This window comes from Rhipicephalus sanguineus, chromosome 9, assembly GCF_013339695.2.
Source record: "Rhipicephalus sanguineus isolate Rsan-2018 chromosome 9, BIME_Rsan_1.4, whole genome shotgun sequence".
NCBI classification, from domain to species: domain Eukaryota; kingdom Metazoa; phylum Arthropoda; class Arachnida; order Ixodida; family Ixodidae; genus Rhipicephalus; species Rhipicephalus sanguineus.
The window spans coordinates 9,898,912-9,913,899 of NC_051184.2; the positions used below are offsets into that span (position 1 = coordinate 9,898,912).

Consider the following 14,988-nt stretch of genomic DNA (forward strand, 5'->3'; position numbering starts at 1 on the left):
ACGCTAACTACTCTTTGGCTCATTAAATATTTCCCTCCAAGATGGCTGCGGGGTGTTTAGGGACGCTTTACTTACATACAACGAAATCGCCAAACACAACCAGTTGAGCCAGTTGAGTAGGTGGCCTTTTCGCTCTTCGCACAGCAAGTTGTCTAGATCTCAGGCCATCACGCTTTGAATGCTACAGATTAGGTCTTATCCTGGTCTATCTTTCCTTAGCATCTTCTCTTCGGAGGCTTTCGAGTCTGCCTGCCCTAATTGCGGGGAGGTTAGAAACTCTGCACATATGCTCTGGCGGTGCCCCTTGTTACGGGGCCCTAGTCGGTTCACAGAGGAGGATTGGGACTCTGGCCTACGAAGTCCGGAGTTTCTACCCCAACTACGGGCTGTCCCTTCCCTACATGGGAGCTGCCCGCGGCGTCGCTCTAAAGGAGTAGCTTTTCTCAGGTCCCAAATAAAGTTCTTTCTCTGTCTGTCCAGCTCTCAAGGTCTGGGTTGCCAGGTAGGGCCACTTCTGCACCCAGATGACTACAGGCATTGAATGGAGTTGTCTAAACAGCAAGAAAATAAACACAAAGGGTGATGTAGAAGAGATAAACGTTGAATAGAGGATAGCCCGCTGCCCATGACCAGAATAACTGAGCAAATTGCTGGCTGCGAAATTTTTCGATCATTTGTGGGTTGGCTGATAGCGAAAATGCACACATCTTCGAGGTACCATTTCGCTCACGTAATGATTAGAACTTGCCTAAACACTTACGTTACGCTGAAGCAGTAGCCTGTGCTAAATTAGAGCGAAATTTCTGTTAGTATTTTAAAAGTTTTGTCCTTCTTGCTCAAAGTATATTAGTTTCATTACGAAACAATTTAATGCGGTTGCTTTATATGTCACATAATGCGTAGGACATCGTATTTTGAAGTTGCAAAATAAAAAACAAACTTGCAAATGCAAAGCAGGTCAATTTGTGGCGTAAATGTGCCATTTGGGCCAAGAAACAATTCGATACGGCCCATAAAAAAAGCAGATGTCCAGCCGGCTGGCGATAGCCTGTATGATATGATGTGCTTTTAACGAGTGTTGGAAAATCTCTGCGCGGTATGTCCCAGAAAATGTGGGGCTTTTCATAGACCTAATGAGGCGGAAGTTAATGGGCACGAAAGTGCTATGCACGTGTCATACAGGATTACCTATGGTGTACAGATAAGACTTGTACAGATAGGCGCGTAAACTGAAAACTCTTTTCACAACCGCCAATTTACGCGATATAATTAAAAGCAGTATTCAAAAACAGCGACATGGACAAATATGTAAAAAAAGAAGACAATAACTGATACATAGTATGCAAAAGCAACTTGTCACCATGGAGCTATTAAACGGACGCACTAATCTACTATTACTCTGGCATTAGCCAGGCTTACCGACCTACGTTGTTCAGCACATTAAAGTATGTTGCTTAAATTCGCGCGTCAATCAATCAATATATGGAACAAACAAATTTTAACTTCAGTATAAATTGGACATGGTGGATTCAAACAGGGGGCCATCTTCAGGCTAGAGGAGGTTATTCGACAATTAATTCCTTATGCGGGACGCGCACAGTCCGATAATAAAAACGAATGTTTCACGATTACGACGTCTCTGTCGTTGTTTCTATGGCGTCGATGTTCATTCTTTCCGACGCACTAAAAAAATGCGATCCTCATCTTGACCAAAAGGGTACGACGTTGGGCTAGTTGGTGTCGAATAGCTTGAAGTGAACGACAGCGCGTAAAGCAAGGACGAAGAAAGAACGAACGACAGCACTGGTTTTGTCGTTTGTTCTCTCCGTCCTTGTTTTACGCGCTGTGGTTCACATCAAACTCATTTTCAGAACTATTTCTTCAAAGAATAAGATTGGCTAGCGCCACCAGGAAGCACCAACATCTCGTTAATAGCATGCGTTCTTCCTACTAATAAGGAAGGCCGCATGCAGCTAAATCCAACGTGCATATAGGAGTCCTTGCGGAGCGAGGCTCAATTGGGGTAATTAATAGCAATACGCATGTAATTTCATTTATTTTCGTCTCGCGTATCTTGTAATATTGTACAATGTTTGTTTACGCATCCATGACAGGTCGCAACCTAAATATTGTTACGTGCAGTTGTTTATGTTTTTCCGGCGACCGTTTTTTGACAGGCTGACAATTTTACAAGGTTACCGATTTGCGCAAGACGTTCTTTCCTGGGCCTTAAGTTCATCGAGTGTTGCCGCCGATTCCATCTCGAAATAATCTTGTCTGTAATTAGATTACGCCTGCCACTCAGACGCTGTTGCATGTTCTGAAGCCAAAGCGAGCACTAGCGATTACGCTGGCGTGTACGATGGCTCGTGCATAAATTACCTTCGCGTTTGAACCATGGCTTATTATCGATGACCGGCGACTCTAATAACGAACGTTGTCATAACAACGTGGAAATATCGTGCGATTTTCATGTTCATCAAATGTTCATGAACATTTCGTGTTGACGTTTCCTTGGAGGACGTGAATGTCCAAAAGATTACAGTTATTGTCCCTCTAAGACAAAATTACATTCTAGCTTGTGTATCGTGACACTATGTCAACTTATGCGTATTATGATCGCGCTGGCTAAAAGTTGCGTGACCACTTTCTTCTGCTGTCATATGGAAGGAAATACGATAAGACATAGGACAAACAATACCTATATGATTCAGGAATATGCTACAACAATTATGTTTGCGTCTCGAGCACGCATACTGCTGCATACATGGTTTTTACGCCATCTGTTATTCAACTCAGGGAACTTCATTAGCGTTATTAACATCAACCAGCCATGGAAACCGGATTCATGAAAGAATTAAGCCATATTTTCCACTATTAAGCAGCTTATCAGCCGCACCATTCACGAGAGTATGCTCATTTTAAACGGAAGGAAGCGTCGTTCATCTCAAGCTGATCACGCCCTCGCTATGGTTAGCGCGTCGAAACACGTCAGCTACAGAAGGTGATGTTGCCGTGTGTAGAAGCCATGCTTGCGCGAGCTAAATGCGCAATAAACAAGCACACGCGCACGCACAAAGGCACCCACAAGCACACGTGAAACTCCTTGATTAATGCCTTTCTCGAGGAGACGTTAATGAGCGCGGTCGTCGTGGCTCGGTGACCTTAATTAGCCTATCATTACCGTAATTACCACGTGCTTTATTTCAACCCGTCACATATTTTTGTAGTTGCGTTTATCTGGAAAGAGTTATAAAGCGTACTTTCGTTTTCTCTTCACCCTGATGAATGTTTCACAAGGTCAACGTATCGTACGGCGTAGTGTTCTTAAAGGACCCCTGTACCACTTCGAGTTCAAAGACGAGAGAGTGATTTCTTCCTCGCCTTCACAACCCTTCCTACAGGTGGTACCCCCCCTCCTCGCCACTTATTTCTTAATAAAACACGTGGACAACCTCAGCACTAAGCGTTGAGCCCATCAGGATTTTGCGCTTTTTGCCTGATGCTGTTATCTGCACTTGCGCAGGTCGAAAATGCACAAAACGAAGTGAAATCCGTTGATCGCACACGATAGCCATGCGATACAAGGCAGAACGGGCGTGCGAATGCCCGGCAGAGCAGGGTAGGCGATAATTTGCAGCTGATATATTCCTCGTATACGAGCCAAGCTCTCGATTGGCTCGTATACGAGCCAATCGAGAGCTTATTTCCTTGTGACGTGACGTCAACAGACTGCTGGCGTCACGAAATGTGACGAAAAGACGAGAAACGCCATGAGAGAATCACGAGCGCGTTATTTGTATTTTCAGAGGCTCTTTAGGGGCCCTCTAACGCGACTTTCATTGGTCCCCTATTGAAAGGAATAAATGGCGTACAACATACCACCATTTCACGCAGCATATATTAGGGGCGAAGCTCCTTAAGGCGGCACCAGTTCGTCCCTCGTAGTCGTAGTAGTAGTCGTAGTGCGTAGCCAGTCTTACGCTTTGACCTCCAAGGTGGTGCTGGTGGGAGATTTTTCCTGTGCGTTGTTGAACAATAAAAAATTCGCAGCGTGCGCGTTAACTAAAAGCCGAATTCTTCTGTCTCTCATTCCCCATTAGCAGCCATTGGCATGTTCCAGTAGGAAACGTTAGTAGAAGTAGAAGTGTAAGTGTTAGCTAAAAGCCGACTTCTTCTGTCTCTCATTCCCATTAGCAGCCATTGTTTATCTTCAAGGTAGTGCCTGGTGAGATTTCTCCTGTGCGTGATTAAACAATAAAATTTTGTTCAAAACGCCGTTGATTGATGAAATAAACCAACGAAGGACGCCAGATGTTTTCTAAAAGCAAACGAAAGAACGCCAGATGTTTCTAAAGCAAAACGAAAAGACGCCAGCTGCTTAACGAAAGACGCCAGATGTTTTCTAAAGCAATGGTTTTCTAAACAATGAAAATTCACAGCGTACATGTAAAATTAAAGTGAGCTGCAAGTCGTCATAACTCATCGAACCTTTAGTATAAACGCGCCCGATCTCACGTCGGTGATGATGTACTGGGCAGAATTCACGGAAGATTCACGGTTTACCGATGAACCTCCGCAGCTTCGCCCACTCATCATCATTCACTCCGTGGATATGCTGTGATTTTTTTTTTTGACCCGCTCACACTGGCACTATGGAAAAAGACCCGCAGAGGCATCGCAGTTATCCTAAGAATCGTTCCTCACAATAAGCGTCTGCTCTCACTTTGCATGCGACAGAATTTGAGAGATCCGAAATCTTGCGTCGTTGTCTTGTTCCTAAAACATTGAATTCTTGCTCGGATGTTTAAGCGAAAAAAAGAAGAAAAAGTCATCCTGCTACTTTGGAAGATTTGAAGCGCTGTGATAAGGGATTAACGTTGCTTTGAGTTCGAAAGATAACGCGTGAAAGGTGAAGCAAATGGCGTATAGCCGGTGATTCTGGAAATGATATGGTGGGAATAACTGCTGCTATTTTACGGACCAAAGCCACGATATCATTACGAGATACGCCGTAGTGTGGGACTCCGGATTATGTAGACCACTCGGGGTTCTTTAACGTGCACCTAAATCTAAGCACAGGCGCATTCTTGCACTTCGCCCCCATCGAAATGAGGCCGCCATGGCCGGGAGTCAACCCCGCGCCCGCGACACCTTACCTGCGAAGCTACCACGGTGGATGATGTTCGAAGTAAAGAAATCGCAGTGCATCCAGTCGCGATATTTTGTACATATGTAATGATACGGCTAATATGCTTGCTACTATTTATGAGGGTATGTATGTCTATATGTATGTATGTAATAATATTATCTTGGGTTTTACGTGCCAAAAGCACCATATGATTATGAGGGACGCCGTAGTAAATGGCTCCGGAACTTTCAACCACATGGGGTTCGTTAACGTGCACCTAAATGGAAGTACTATGTATGTATACATGCATGCATGCATGCATGCATGCATGCATGCATGTATGTATGTAAGTATGTATGTATGTATGTATGTATGTATGTATGTATGTAAGTATGTATGTATGTATGTATGTATGTATGTATGTATGTATGTATGTATGTATGTATGTATGTATGTATGTATGTATGTATGTATGTATGTATGTATGTATGTATGTATGTATGTATGTATGTATGTATGTATGCATGCATGTATGTATGTATTCAAACCAAAGTACGCGAAGACAACCACATATCACGGCAGCACCCAGTCCCTGCTCTACACACAGTATACGCCTATACAGTGTTTATCTACACTCACGCTAAATATATTTGTATATATACGAGATAAAGAAATGCATTTATGCGCCTCGCCTAGCGAACGGCAGCAAGCGCAGCACTAACGGACTTTTGCTGTCCAATCGACGTTCTGTATGAGAATGACGCGTAAAACATGTCGTACACACTGACGATGGCATGCTCTATCCGGGCCAACATCGACAACGGCGGCAGACAGTTGACCTCGTGTCACACGTAGTCACAAGTCAGCGCAGAATCAGTTGTCGCCACCACAGCACGATCCTCGCTTCACGCATCGTCTACACCCAGCGAGAAATTATTCCTCCTCTTCCGCCCACTACTCGGCAGTCTAGAAAGGGCATCGCGATAGAGTAGACAGTTCCGTGAATAAGTGTAACATAAAACGCGGTGACGTCGACGTTGTTCAGCCGCCGACGCGTTCTCGACGTCAGCGGCAAAGAGAGATTTACTAATGCCATTGTTCCGCAGACATTCGAGACAGGGCAGGCGATGAACGGGCAAGCTGGGGCCTGCAGTCTTGGGGATGCATAGTAGAAACACGATCTTTTCTTTTCACTTGGTCACCGCCCGTGGAGACGCAGGGCGCGTCGTCGCGCTAAGGATCACCGAGCTCGCGAGGCATGCATGACGACAGAAGCGTACTTGGGCGGAATTTCGTGGACAGCTTACGACAAAGGATATCGGGCATCGGCATCGTCTCTCCACTTGGGTTCTGTCACCGTACGACGGAAGACAAGCAACGAGTGAATATGCAATGAGGTCGTCATCCTTTCCATGTTTAGGTGAATCTTTCTGTAGAGGTGACGAAGGTATCTTCTATGGTCGGTGACAAACTAAGGATAAAAAATCCTCGCTTCGTGCGTGCCCACGATATACCCATAACTACTCATAATGCTCTAAGAAGTCGGTCGAACTCGCAACGCTTGACTCAAATCAATTAAAAATAAAACTCTTAACTTACGAAGAACCATTGCGCAATGAGAAAGAAAGAAAGAAAGAAAGAAAGAAAGAAAGAAAGAAAGAAAGAAAGAAAGAAAGAAAGAAAGAAAGAAAGAAAGAAAGAAAGAAAGAAAGAAAGAAAGAAAGAAAGAAAGAAAGAAAGAAAGAAAGAAAGAAAGAAAGAAAGAAAGAAAGAAAGAAAGCTGGGGAGGGTCGAAGCATGTAGGGAAGGGTGTTTCAGCTCCACTAACGTGAAACATAGGAAGGGGCGAAGCCTGCAGTGTGCACTGATGTTTCCCACAGCAAAATTTTTACTGCCACCGGTGCACTAACGCACCATCACTTTGCATATCTATGCTTCACGAAGTGGTGTTTCAAATAGATGACATTACCGTAGAGATGCACGTGTGTGTCTCTGGTTTTAGATCAGAAACTTGAGTGCCTTGGTAAATTTTTTGGAGGATTCTTACACTGCTGCTGAGCCAAACAATGTTTTAAGTAGTAACGACGAACGTTTAGCTCATAAGATTCATAGTTTGGACCGGTGGCGAGTAGTGGGATCTCCCCAGATTTTGTAACGTATACCCTTTTACGATAGACCGTGACGGCAACATGACACGCCGACAAGGCGAGACCCTAAGGTGCTTCAGCCCTAATACAAGCTCCGCCTCGAATACTGCGGTGCGTCTGTCATTCATCTCTGCAACGGAATCGTGCTTGGTGATCTCCGTTCTAAGCACATGTATTTTTTCGCTGCGAATGTAAATACTACGCGTAATACAAATTCGAAGTTTGTCGTCCCTTGTTAAAATGTTACGTTTGGCTGGTGAAGTCAGAATATTTGCTGGAACGTGTCAGGAACTTGCCTTTTTTTTTTTTTCAGACGTTAGTAGGCGTTTGTGGTGTCTTGACTTCTCTCTTGTGTCAGTGTTTGCACGCACAGTCCTTTAGAGGGCAGCTCTTTGGCACCCGTTCCTGCGTTGAGCGGCGTCGCCGTCGCCGTGGCGTAATCGATAGACATGAGAAAATAAAATGAGAAATAAAATACCCAGGATCGATTGGGATTTGAGCCCGGCCCCTCTGCGTGGCAGTCGAGTATTCTACCACAGAGCCACGCTGCTGCTGCTTGGAACTCGCTGTCAAAAACACTCTATACGGGCGTCATATCGGGCAAGGAATCGCGTTAACCTACGTAATATAGCGTGGCAGAAGAGTAAATAAACAACCAGTCATCACAAAATGCTATTTGCGCAACGAGTGCATGGTTTAATGCTTCCCACCCACTACAAAGTGCTCAGCCATAATTATCCATCGTCATCAGCCACATGCAGCATCAACAAAGTCCACATAATACCTTACAGATGTGTAGCGCGTACCTCGCTTATCCGCAGTAAGACGAATAATTGCGTAGTGGATGCTGTTCTACTTCACAAAAATTAGGACTTTTGGCGTAGTCGATACCTTCCGGAAAGCCAGAACTTCAAACACAGTTGGCCTTGCCAAAAGACGAAGCTGCGCTCAGAATTCGCATTAGGCAGTATCGTAATCGTCGGTTATTTTTTTAACATGAATAACTGCCAACTAGCTTAGCTATCGGTTATCCTTGCCAGGAAGTACAAATTTTCGACCGGTTGGCGGTCTAACAAAGCTGGAGCTACCAAAAGCAATACGAAGAAAAAAGGGGGGAGAAAAAAAGGGCTCCCATTTTGACCTTGGACTCTATGCCAGATATAGTATTCTCCATTGTTGGAGGTACAATCACCCGCTGCATTGCAGTACAGTCCACAGAGCGATTTCTAAACATTGAGCGCCCACACCAAGGTTCTCCCATACTACATGCTACCCACACTCGATACTTAGTACTGATACTATTAGCACTCGGGTGGTATCAACGTGAGTCTTCCAAACTGGCTATAAACGATTGAATTTGTTCCTAAACGTCTCTAAATGTTGTATAAGAATATCTCGCAGATATTTGACTGGACTGATTGGTTTAGTATCAGTATATTACGCCTGCGTCGTAAGGGGCGCCGCACTGGAGATGACAGAGGACGGAATATGCTTAAAACTATTTTGACGGATGGGTTTCGGTGCCGCCATATTGGGCTGTGAATCTTGCCGTTTTGTATCTTGAACAAATAACAAACGTTGCTATGGTAAACGTATACACATGAAAACAGTTGTGTTCGTCCATTCGACATTTCCTGATCTTATCGATTCACGTTAGGAGAAAGAAAAATAGGAAAACATTCATTTGACAGCCCAAGGTGGCGGCGCCTATATGTCTTACGTAAAATCGCCTATATGTACCTTGGTATTATTGCGCGTCGGACGTAGAGCACCTTCACTCGATCCCTGTCAGGTGCACGTGCTGTCACTTATTGCATAGGCATCACGGGGTTCTCACGGCCGGCCAACAGATCTCTGATCTTTCGCTCATCAGCAGAGCAACGTAGCCGCTGAGGGACGCGAATCTGATTGCTGTGTGCTGACCTTTGGCGCTTCGCCGTATGATGCTTTTTTGCATCACTTGAAACATCACTATACCAGCCCGTGGAAGATAAAGTGCCGTCAAGTATCGCTTTCTTTATGCGTTCAATGACAGCGCAACATACAGAAAATGAAAAAAAAACGACATTTGGGCACAATGCCCTGGTGCCGGAGAACTCCCCCAGACAGTCTGCCTCTCTCTTTTCTTTTTCTTTTTTGTGCGTTTTTTGCTTTTTCTGCAGCATTGAACCAAACGAAGGCTGCATGCTCAGTGGTACTGTTACGCCACAGTGGCTGAGCTCAGACATCTCAAGCGCCCGTGCGTGTGTAACGATCGCTTGATCCGACATTTGCGTACCTTTATTTTTTTTTTCTGGGCCTAAAGCATCATCGCTTATGGATTTCTGGGTCGTCGGCCGTGCCAGCGTTCGAGATAGACGCATGGCGAACGCCTGCGCGCTCTTCGCAACGATACGTTCTTTGACAGAACAGAGTATCTCCATTTATCATCGCACATTCCTGCGATCGACAGGAGCCCAGTATTGCATTAAAGCCGCACCACGTTGTGGGATCTGCAATGCTCGCGGAATCTATGGCAATGGGCCACGGAAAAATGCTGCGACTTGTGGCCTTGACGGCCATTGTGCACTTTGATGAACGCGCCTAGACTCATCGAGACAGTTTGAGCAATGTTAGCCATTCGAGTAGATTCATTATTACGATGATTATTATTATTCACATAACTTAAGAGAGGTCAGAGCCCTTAAGTGTTATCGCCGTCTACTCCTGACTGAGCATACAGAATGAAGGACAAAATAGTGAAAGCATTATAAAGAAACGTTGTCATAAAATGTAGCAAAAGTGTGGCACGAGATTTATAACACAGTACAAACACTCAGTAAGCGAATGCATACTATGTTTTCTGCACGAGTTCAGGAAAGTTGAAACAGGACACAAGCCCGCATACGGAAATACATTTTGGATGTCATAATCAATGAGAAACACATAGAACTTATTGTTAAACACACAGAACTTAAGCGTAGTTTCATGGTTCATGAAAGCTTGCGGCACCGCAGATGGAGCGATTACGCGACTATTTTAAGCGTACTGTTGACGTGGCTGGGCAAGAAGATAGAGAAGAAATAATAGAGAAGGAAAAGCAGGGAGGTTAACCAGTATAGGACAACCGGTTTGCTACCCTACACATGGGGACAGGGTGGGGGAGATGGAGAGGAAAGAGAGAGAGAAAGATAGAAAGATAGCACATCACACTGCACACACAGAATAAGTCGGTCACTCTTGCGTGGTACGCGACATTTCTGTCACAGCCGCTTGTCCAAGTTCGTCTCTCTTAAAAACCTCAGCAGTGCCTTCATGGCCTTCAGCTGTGATGTCTTCTGTTGACGGCATGCAAGAACTGTTTCAACAGACATTTGTCCACTGCCAAGGCGCGCTAGAACGGACGCCAGTGACTGTCTCTGAACATTATATGCCGGACAGTCGCACAGGACGTGGTGTAGCGTCTCCTCGCAACGACAGGCATCGCAAAGAGCGTTGTCGGCCATTCCAATCCGAGAGGAATAGGAATTCGTAAATGCCACGCCTAGCCATAAGCGATAAAGCAGTGTGGCCTCTCTTCGCCGGAGTCCAGTTGGCATACAGAGATGCATCAAAGAGGACAGGTGGTGTGGACGATTTGTCCGGTTGGTTCGGCTGCTTGGTAGGCACCATAGAGCGAGCCTTATCTCATGTGCAAGCCCTCGAAGACCGCTGGCAGCGTCAGACCTTGAAAGTGGGATGGTATCTTCCCGTGTGCTTTCATGAGCTTCCCGAGCGGCATTATCGGCGTGTTCGTTCCCTATGACGCCGCAGTGACTTGGCAGCCACTGAAACGTTGCGTGGTGCCCTTTCTCATGTGAAGTATGGAGAAGACATCTAATTTGAAATACGAGCTGTTCGTATGGCCCGCGACGCAGAGCAGATAGCACAGATTGTAGGGCTGCCTTTGAGGCGCTGAAGATAGACCAATGTTGAGGTGGTTCCCGATTGACCAAACGAAGTGCAGCGCGCAGAGCAGCTACTTCCGCAGCTGTCGACGGCACGTTTACACTATTAACCTTAACCGCAACGTCACCTTGCGTTTTGCGCATGATAGCCTTAGTTGCTTATGTGCTATTAAGCAGCAAACAACATTAACCGCAACGTCGGAGCTGCCGCACGAACAACACATTACCTTAGTCCGACTGGAACCCGGCATCTACAATACATTCTTTGTAGGCAGTTAAGCAGGTTGAAAGGGATCCAGGGTCACGCACGCATTAAAACAATTCTTGTAGCGAGTGTCGTGTCTTTCTTGTCCCCTTTGTCACCGTCAAAAGTGCGCTACTTTTACCATACGGTATAATGAATTCTTGTCGTAACCTATCTCATTAGCAGGAACTCCTCCAATAACCGCCAAGGATTAAATGCAGATTAATCTTCTCTTTTTCCGAGTTTCAGTTTGAGCTCGAACTACTTCTCTAATGTTTACGCCAACGCCAGCTTTTGCAATAACGACCATGCACAGATGTAGGATAAAAAACGTCTGGTGCTATTGCTGTTGCATTCCGAGTGTTGACCTCTAGCGTTTCTCATTAGGTCTGCCGCTTGTCCGTGGTCTAGTCGAGACACGGCCTGTAACGCATCGACACACGCCGCGGCCCCCGCTGTCAGAGTCGGCCTTCTCCTGTAAAGGACAATGAGAGATGCGGGATGTATCGGCACGCTCAGAGAATTCCCGCGTCGACCCACTGCTAATACGAACAGCGCCGGCTGGCGTTGCGTACGGATCCGGGCCAGCTTTAATCGAGCGCTGCAGCCGATAATCGATGGCCGCGTCATCATCACTGCCTTTGGAAAACGATAGAGGCAGGAAACTGGCGCAAGCGGCTGCCTGTTGCTGACGCGAGGCCTCTTCCCGCTTAGCCAACCTTCAAGTGCTGTGCGCTTGTACTCCGCAGAAACAGCTGACGCCCGCGTTTTTGACGTCAGTGTCGTGGCGCGACGTTAAATGAGGCTGAATGACAGCGGCACTTGTCGACCGAGCGAAGAAAATCGCTCCCTGCGGAAAATGTTCGCACCTCGGCTCCTAAAAATACGCCTGCGTTTTGTTATTTTTCACGGCATTGTTGTCTTGGTTGCGAAAGTGAGTTGCGAAAGTTGAGATTTCGCTTTGTTGTCGCTGTTAGGCCATGATCTCAGCCAGTGTCGTTAACAGAGATAGGCGTTCAGTATATATATTACTCGCTCACTGACATGTCACACTGTAACCAGACAAAAGAGGCAAATGAAGTGCTCACGCGTAGGAAAATGAATAGGGATGCCCATATTTGCTTGACACATTAATTTGAAGCTACCAGGCAGTGAAGGCACGAGCAGCATGGGGAGCCCTTTGGTAGTTTTTTAATTGAAGTGTAGTGCACTGTTAATTACTTCAAAAAAATTACAAATAGCATCTTCTATGCTTCCCTTGGCTTCGTTATCTGTTGGTTTCCAACGGACGTAGATAGAAAACAATTTTTTTATTGATTACCACGGATATGTTGGCTGGTTCATCACCTGCATTGCTACTCCGGGCGTCTGGTGTTGACTATGGTAAATACAATGACTATGGTAATACAAACAAATAGCACGTGCAGTCACTCACCCATATATACACAAAAGAGTCATTCATAAAGTTTCATTAAGGCCTGTGGTCCTCAAAAACACTAACAGCGCGCTTGTGTTGCGCATTGCTTATGCACTAAGAAGTTGACGCTTGAAACCTAGAGAAAAGAACGTGATCTAGATCGTGTTCATTTTTCGTGTGCGTGGTTTCTATCGATGTCTTATTTCATTATGATCAGAACATTTACTTGTCATAGTCATCACCCGACACCTGAAGTAGCAAGCCAAGTGATAAACCAGGCTAACATTCCCGAGAGTATCAATAAAGATTGCTATCTATCTATCTATCTATCTATCTATCTATCTATCTATCTATCTATCTATCTATCTATCTATCTATCTATCTATCTATCTATCTATCTATCTATCTATCTATCTATCTATCTATCTATCTATCTATCTATCTATCTATCTATCAGTAACCGCGAAGTCGCGACGTCATGAGATAATGGACTGTTTGTGAGTCGCGACGATGCTCCGCAAGCGCATAATTACACTGTGGAGGTTTTTCACCACACGATCGATCAAAGGAAACTGACGCGTACTGCGAATAAAATGTCTTCCCTAGTTTTTGAGCGTTCATGTAACGTAACTTTGTATTCTTTCTCTCCAGTTGTGAGCTAGTTTTACAGTGTGTTTTGTGTTACCTATGCTGTGAGCTGCCTTTAGCGTACTTACGTGGCCTAACCTTACAACGTTCCAATTTCTGTGAACATTGTCATGTTTACTGTCATACCATTTATAAGTTTAGTACGTATTCATTACATGTTTAATTAAAAGTGTAGAGGATGATGTTTTAAAAAGCATGTTCACCTCCTAAATGTATAGCATAAAATGTTTTCTGGCACTACGCTTTACTGATAAAATGTGTAACAAAAGATTATGCTAGGAAGAAAGAGTTGTTTTCTTTTTTCATGCAGCTTCTAGAGCAGCACTGTTATTATTCGTCCAAAAGTGCAGATAAGCAAACCCGGATACTATATTCCCGTCAACCTCACGCTCCTTCAAGTCTCTTTCGTCTCTTCACTTTTGCTACAGGGTTCGAAACACAGCGATTCCTATAGATCTTAAAGGGGCCCTAAACTCACAGCTCAAACTCGAAAAACTGGTTATTTTGTCACCTTCACTGACTTCCCTGCGCGTGCTATCTCTTCCTCGCCAGTCATTTCTTCATAAAACACATGCACAATATCAGCACTAAGCGATGAGTCTATCAGAACTTCGCGCTTTTCGGTTACACGCTGTTATCTGCGCTTGCGCAGTATAAAACGCACAAAACGAAGTGAAAACAGGTGATCGAGTACGATAGTCATGCGAGACAAGGCAGAACGGGCGTGCGACTGTATGGCAAAGGGCGTAGGAGACAATTCACAACTGATATGACTCGTACGTAAGCCAATTGAGAGCTTATTTCCTCATGACGTCACGTGAACAGACAGCCGGCGTCACGAAATGTTCCGAAAGGACGGGAAACACCAGGAGAGAATAACGAGCTTGTCCTTTATATTTTCAGAGGTTGTTTACGGCCCTTTAATACTGCGCCATCACTGTTCCGCAGATTCAACTCTGTAGCCTCCTCTTTCACGCGCTTTGTTTTGCGTCTCCTGAATATTCTATGCGAGCGTAAACTATCAAGAAATGACCTCCGGTTAACCCCTTCACCTTGCGTCACTCCTAACAGGCCCGCCGAAAGCTGCGAGCGCCTAACTTAAGCGTCGCCGGCAGTCTACTTCAAAGCGAGCACAGTGTACGCAACCGAGCCTGACGGTCCAAACGCGCCGTTCACAAAGCCGACCGTCGACAAAGACTCGCCTAGAAGCAAGCGGGCACATGACGTCAGCGTCAAGGTGTTTCGTCCAGTACCGCTGCTTACCGCCGGTCGTTCGTCCTAAAGCGCTCTTAGAGCACAACCACCAGCGGCGGCGGCGGGGCGTCGTCGCAGCCTCAGCGGGCATGCCGCCCGCACTCTCCGCTCTAAAATGCTATTTTCGAAAAAGAATCACTCGTTACCACGCCGCCGCCGCAGCCTCGAGAGCCCAAGCCCGGCCAACTTCGCGACACACCGGGCCCGGTGGTCGGCTGTGA

At 45.6% G+C, this 14,988-nt stretch overlaps 1 protein-coding gene across 1 annotated transcript in view; it reads left to right on the plus strand.

The window, feature by feature from the left end:
• LOC119404575 (pyrokinin-1 receptor) overlaps window positions 1-14,988 on the plus strand; it is a 183,978-nt gene that overhangs the window by 62,842 nt on the left and 106,148 nt on the right. The gene's annotated exons all lie outside the window — the stretch shown is intronic.